Below are 6000 nucleotides of genomic sequence, written 5' to 3'. Positions count from 1 at the left end.
GTCAGAACACATGATCTGAAAAGTATTCATTTTCCATTCACCCAATTATTCTCATAGAATTTCATAATTATACATGCAACACAATACTTTCATTAGAAATAAAAATAATCTAAGAAATCTGAACTGTCCCTTGAGGTGTGGTGATGTTAGCTATGGTATATTTATCAACTAAGAATTCACTATTGTGCTTGAGAGCATGTTTTTACAATGTGGCTTTTTGTCTTTTATTACATTTTTCCCCCTAAATGTGTTGAGGTACTAGTGTATGATTATATGATCATATATAATAGCAATGAACATTATTATAGCCCTATATGAGACAGATGTCTCTACCAGATTATTCTACATCCCATGATGTTCTCCATGAAGGACATGAATTAATTCTGTGAGGAATATAAATTTTACCTCTGAGCTCAACTGCTTCTTGAAGGCCTCTGAATTTCAGAATAGCTTTCTTCTGTGTATGTCTGTGATGATACTGTATTCAATGCCTCTCAAAATCTTCCTAGAACCTAGGTCAGGGAAGCTATATAAAAGATCGGCAGCAGGTGATATATCATTTACCCTTGAACAAGCTAGGTCTTCAAGTGATTTCCCCCATGCTGCATCTCATTAGCTATCTGTAGTGTCATTTTGCCTGAACTGCACTCAGTGGTACTGCCATCAGCCTTTACAGCAAGTCATTATAAGGAACAGGCTTGTGACCCTTACTTATATGCTTGCTGAATGGATGTTATTGAGACTATTTGTCCCTGCATTACAAATCTGTTTCTTCTCCATCAACTCAGGAGAAATTGATTTCTGAGCTCATTTGCAGAAACAGTGCTCCTTTTCATTTATTCAAGAAACATTTATTGAGTACCTACTATATGCAGATAATGTGAAAGGTGATGGGGATAGACTCAAATGAAATTCAGTCTGGTAGAAAAGACAGACATCTACTAACCAATTACCCCCTCGATTATACAATTTTGATAAATGCCCCTCAGAAATATTGGAGGGATTTAGGGGTTCTAGCAAGGGGACCTAAGAGCCAGTGAGAGGTGATTTGAGGATATGATGTTTCTCCTGAGCAATTATTGTATTTTTTTTTTTTTACCTGATCATATTGATCCTCTTTACTTTGGCTGCTAGGGATGTAAAAGTTAAAGCTGTGACTCAGCTCTAGAAAGGGTTTGTGATCTATTTTAATTTCAGGACTCATTCATTTGTAGAAAAAGTATTTATTGGAAGTCTTTCATGTGCCTGGACACTGCACATACAACAGCAAATAAGATAAACAGGGCCCTGACTTCACAAGCTTATAGACAATGGGAGACTTGGACAAGGAAATGAATTATTCAAAGACAAATTGGTAAGTGCCATGCTCAGGAAGGTCCAGGTAGCAACAAAATAATGGAAGGGAAGGGCTAACACCAACTTGGGGGAGGGAGGCTGTCCAGAAAATTACTTTGGGGAAGTGAAGAGCGCACCAGAATGTGATGTCAGTAAGACAATGGGGAAGGGATCTATGCCAGCAGAGGTCTGTGCACAGATCTAGATGAGGGAAAGAGAACAAATGGCATGCTTGTGCAACTGAAAGAGTTCACTGTGGCTACGGCATGGGCTGGGTGATGTAGTAGAGAGGTAAACTGAGGCCAGTTTGTGCCTGGCCTCCTAAACCACGGTGTGGTTTTGATTGTATCCTAAAGGCAATGGAGTGCCACTGAAGAAAAAAAGTTCCTACCCTTGTTTTTTTTTTTTTTCTGCCATGCTTTTCTGTCACAGTTCATGCATGTGACTCACGCACACACATGCAAACACACAACTTTAAATCCTTAAACAAAAGAGAGTATAACCAACTGATTCACTACACCATTAGAGAAAGTTAGCTCAAGTGAAGAAAACCTAATATAACACATTCATATTAAAAAAAACAAACCAAGTAAGAAAAGCTGTGTATATATGTGCAGAGCGTCTCTTGATGGATAAGAAACTGCTAAGAGCATCTGGGTCTGGGTGGAAAACTAGGTACTGGGGAACAGGCACAGGAGGCAAGCTTTTACTATGTGTTCCTTTTTTTTAAAATTTTTGTACCATTTACATATTTATTAAAAACTAAATAAACTATAATTTTAGAGTAGCCCCAATCTATGAAAAAATACAACAAATTCGTTAATAGTTGCCATCTCTCTCCTGCCCCATTTCTCACTCAGATTATACAAGAATGTCATACATGCCACATATCTGTAGGAACTGAGAAAGGAAGTCAAGGAAGCCTTGGTAAGGAAATGATTAGCAAGGCTTAGTGGTGGGTAGAATGAGGGCATTTTAAGTGAAACTTCACATTTGCCCTTGGGAGGGTGTTTGCATTTTTTTCTGTCTTAGCTTCATTGTCTGTAATATAGTATATCACGAAGGGATTTTTATCATAGAGTAGCAGTGGGAATTCAATGTGCTAGATCCTGGTTATTAAAAGGTGAACAAGACTGTACCTGATAAGAAAACAGGCAGATGCAAGGTTATCTTCAAAGAGATTCCAATCTGATATAGAGGAGACAGATAAGTAAATAGGTAATTCTGGCACAATGTGGTAAACACCTCAGAGCTGCATCCAGTGCCTGAGGGATATGTTGGGTTCCAGGAACCAAGCCTGAGACTGGGTTCTTGTGTGAGTGCCTGGACAGTTTCAAGATTGTGCTTAGAAGGGCCCCACATTTGGAATTGAGAAGTCTAAATTGGGAGTATAAATTGGGGAGTTTTCACAATACAGATGGGACTTAAAGTCTATTATTTAAAGTCTGGGTGAGATTGTGGGAAGATGATTGTAAACAGAGAAGAGATCTCAGGACTGAGTCTTGGGGGAAGAAACTACTATTCAAGTGCCAGGAAGTGGAAAAGAAGAGGATCTAGGAAGGGAGATCTAGGAGAGGCCTGTGAAATTCAGAAAAGCCCAAAGTGGTTTCTTAGAACCTAAGTGAAGAACATACTTTGAAGCAAAGTGATCGGTTGTGACAAATGCAGTTAGGAAAGAGGTCAGCTTGGAGGCAGGTCTGGGGGCAGTATGGCTATACCTACAGGTTCACAGGGAGACTGAGTGCAAGGTGGGAGAAAGGAGCATGTCAACTATGCAGACGCACACAAGCACTTTGTGAGCATACAATCACACTATTTGTCTGGGATTTGTGAACAGACACTGGAGATTACACTCTAGGCTGATGTACAGAGAAGAGGTCTGAGAACATAGAATAAATTTTGACAAGTGCCATATCAATGGATTTATAGAATATGAGCAGAGCCTGACTGGAATGTGTTCAAGGGGAAGAAACTGGAGATGGCAAGGATCAACATTTTTTAGAAGCAGTGATAAAAAAATAAAAACAACAACAACAACAACAAAAGGGTTAGCTTGAGAATGATGTAGAGTGGAGAGAGGGGCTCTTAGATTATAGTGGGAGAACTTGTATCATGTTAGTGGAAATGATCTAGAAGAGGGGAAAAAATGGTGATGCAGGAGAGAATGATCAGACATCCTGGACAATATGAAGAGAATATGGCACTTGAAGCAATGAGGAAAGGTTGACCTTTAGGAGTGCAGGCAGTTTGCCCACAAACAGGAAAAAAAGGCAGAGTTTGTTTGTATAGATAAAAGCAGGCTGATAGGTATGGAAGTTCTTTCTTAGTCAAATGGGAAGTAAGACCCACGGCTGGGAGAGAATATAGGGAGTAGATGGGAGAGGTTTAAAGAGAAATGTGGAGTGCACCCACAGAAGTTGGGTAAATGGCTCATTTTGGTATCTTCTATAGCATCTTCATTTGGTCAGCAAGTATGTTCTGTCTACCATGTTCTAGGCACTTCAGTAAACATCAAATGGTTCTGGAAAGAATGTATGGTCATAGATCCCCTTCAAACACACCCCACACATTTTTTAGATTTGGAGCTGAGTGCAGCATGGCAGGCTGATAGGGTCAGAACAGTGATGGTCCTGATCTGGAAGAAGCTAGAAGCCTCTGAGAGAGGCCACTGCAGGAGCCTCCTAAATGGCTTCTTGGAATCCACTCGTTTGAGTAATTTTCCTGAAACACAAATCTGATCACATCATATATTTTCTTTAACTCCTTCAATGAAGATAGGTGAGAACTTGTGGCAAATTGCTTCTAGGGAGGAAAACAGGAACACAGATTAAGGGGTGAAAGACTTTTCATGGATGCCCTAGTGAAGTGTGTAGTACTTGGCAAAAATAATTAAACATGTAATGAATTTATTTGCTACTCAAAAGACAATCCTCCCGTCAGAAGTCTGTGCGCTTCTCTAGTATCCTCAGGAGGAAAAAAAATCCCTGACTTGACTATTAACATTCTTCTGGGCCTTGGAGCCAGTACATAGGCGCCGTTTTCCTTCTTTCCCGCTTTTTTTTCTTGCCCCGCCTTCCCCATCTTTGCCAGTGCACTTCCCCGTTCCACTTCCCACTTTTCCAGACTTCCCTACCTGAATCCCTGATCCCCACCCACTTGGCCAGTCCCCGCCTAGGCACTCCCCTGACATTTCAGCAGCACTTAAGAAAATCCAGAGGAAATATTATGAACGGATCTGTTTGCCTCATTACATCGTTAGTCCAAGAAGAGGGTAGCTTATGATCCAGCGCAGTGTGGGCACAGAGTGGGTGTTCAGGGAATGTCAGTTGCATGAAACTAGCCTTGCGACCCATGTCCCTAGCAGTCGCCTCCGTCAGGGAACATGTGGGGAAAGCGATGCAGACGAGGAGCTGGCGTCAAACAGCCCTCTTGGATTTCTCTCTTGCAGACTGAGGTGCCACTGCTGGCGTCTCTCGGTCTAGAGGGACCCGCGGAAGAGAGAGGCTGGGGTGGCACCACAAGGAGCGCACAAGGATGCACGCTGTAGAGAACAGGAGACGGTCTGTCTGGCAGCCCGAAGGGCTAAAACGTCCGAAGGTAGCCGCAGTACGAGGCTAAACCAAGAGGCTGACTTGCCAGGCGTGAGTCACAACTCGGCGGTCTCTTATTAGAGGAAGCCCAGAATCCACGGGTAAACAAGCACAACCTGCAGAGCCCAGGCGCCCCGCGCGCCTGCGCAGTCGGGCCCCGCCCGCGTCCCCCAGGGCCTGCCCCGCCTTCGCCTCCGCCTCCGCCTCCGCCCTCTGCGTGCGCACCGCCTAAAGCCCGCCTCCCAGAAAGACTGCCGGCGCATGCGGCCGGGACTCATCACTGGCTGCCGGGGGCTCACCGCGAGAGTCGCCGGCGTAGCTCTGTAGTTGACCGGAGGATCTGAAGCCGGCCTCAGGTAGGCTGACTCCAGGGATCCCGGAGGAACTGCTCTCCCATGCAGGAGTCAGCAGCTCCAACCGAGACCTGCTCGCCCGGCCCCGCGCCGGGATGACAGACGCCTCTCCCCGCCAATCAGGGGCGAGGTGGTCCGGCGTCCTGTCCAATGGGCTGCGTGCCTAACGGGAGTGGGGCGGGCGGCCCAGGCCGGCGAGGTGCCGGCTCCCGCGCGCGGGCCGCGTGGCCGGGAGCCGCTGCGGAGAGGGGCCAGGAGAGAGGGCCGGCCAGGGCGGGAATGGCCACAGAGGCCGCGGGGCCCGCATTGCAGCGCTGGGCAGCGCCCGGTCAGCCTGGCCTGGCTCGTGGACGGGGTAGAGTCTCTGAGCCCGTGCTCAGCGGTCCCTGGGAAAGCCCGGTGGCCGCCACTTCATTCCGTCTGCCCCAGCCCTCTGGTCTCAGGCCTCGGGTTCTCCCACCTGGAAGGGGGATTCCAGGCCCGCTGTCGCCCGCCGCGGTGGGGAATGGACCAGGCTGCCCGTGGCCCCCACAGATCCTCCGTTGGGGGAAGGGGCCTGTGAGCTCGCCGGGCCTCATGGTCCCTGGGATGGCCCGTGGCCCAGCCATGCTCACCTCCTTCCCCGCGGCGGAGGATGCAGGCTGTCTGGAGAAGTTCACTACGATTGCGTGGCGCACTCACGTCCGCACTCGTTATAATCTTGAATCGTCAGCAGCCCTATG

General features: G+C 46.6%; 1 protein-coding gene across 1 annotated transcript in view; it reads left to right on the top strand.

Moving 5' to 3' along the window:
- The first annotated feature begins 5138 nt into the window (after window positions 1-5138).
- Ctps1 (CTP synthase 1) overlaps window positions 5139-6000 on the top strand; it is a 29336-nt gene continuing 28474 nt past the window's right edge. The window contains exon 1 of the mRNA XM_046469305.2: window positions 5139-5281. The gene's annotated coding sequence lies outside the window, so the exon portion shown is untranslated. The remainder of the gene's footprint in view (window positions 5282-6000) is intronic.

This window comes from Marmota monax, unplaced genomic scaffold, assembly GCF_021218885.2.
Source record: "Marmota monax isolate L192 unplaced genomic scaffold, Marmota_monax_Labrador192_F-V1.1 WCK01_AAM20220418_F8-fsc00008, whole genome shotgun sequence".
NCBI lineage: Eukaryota > Metazoa > Chordata > Mammalia > Rodentia > Sciuridae > Marmota > Marmota monax.
This window is presented reverse-complemented; position numbering and strand designations above follow the sequence as displayed.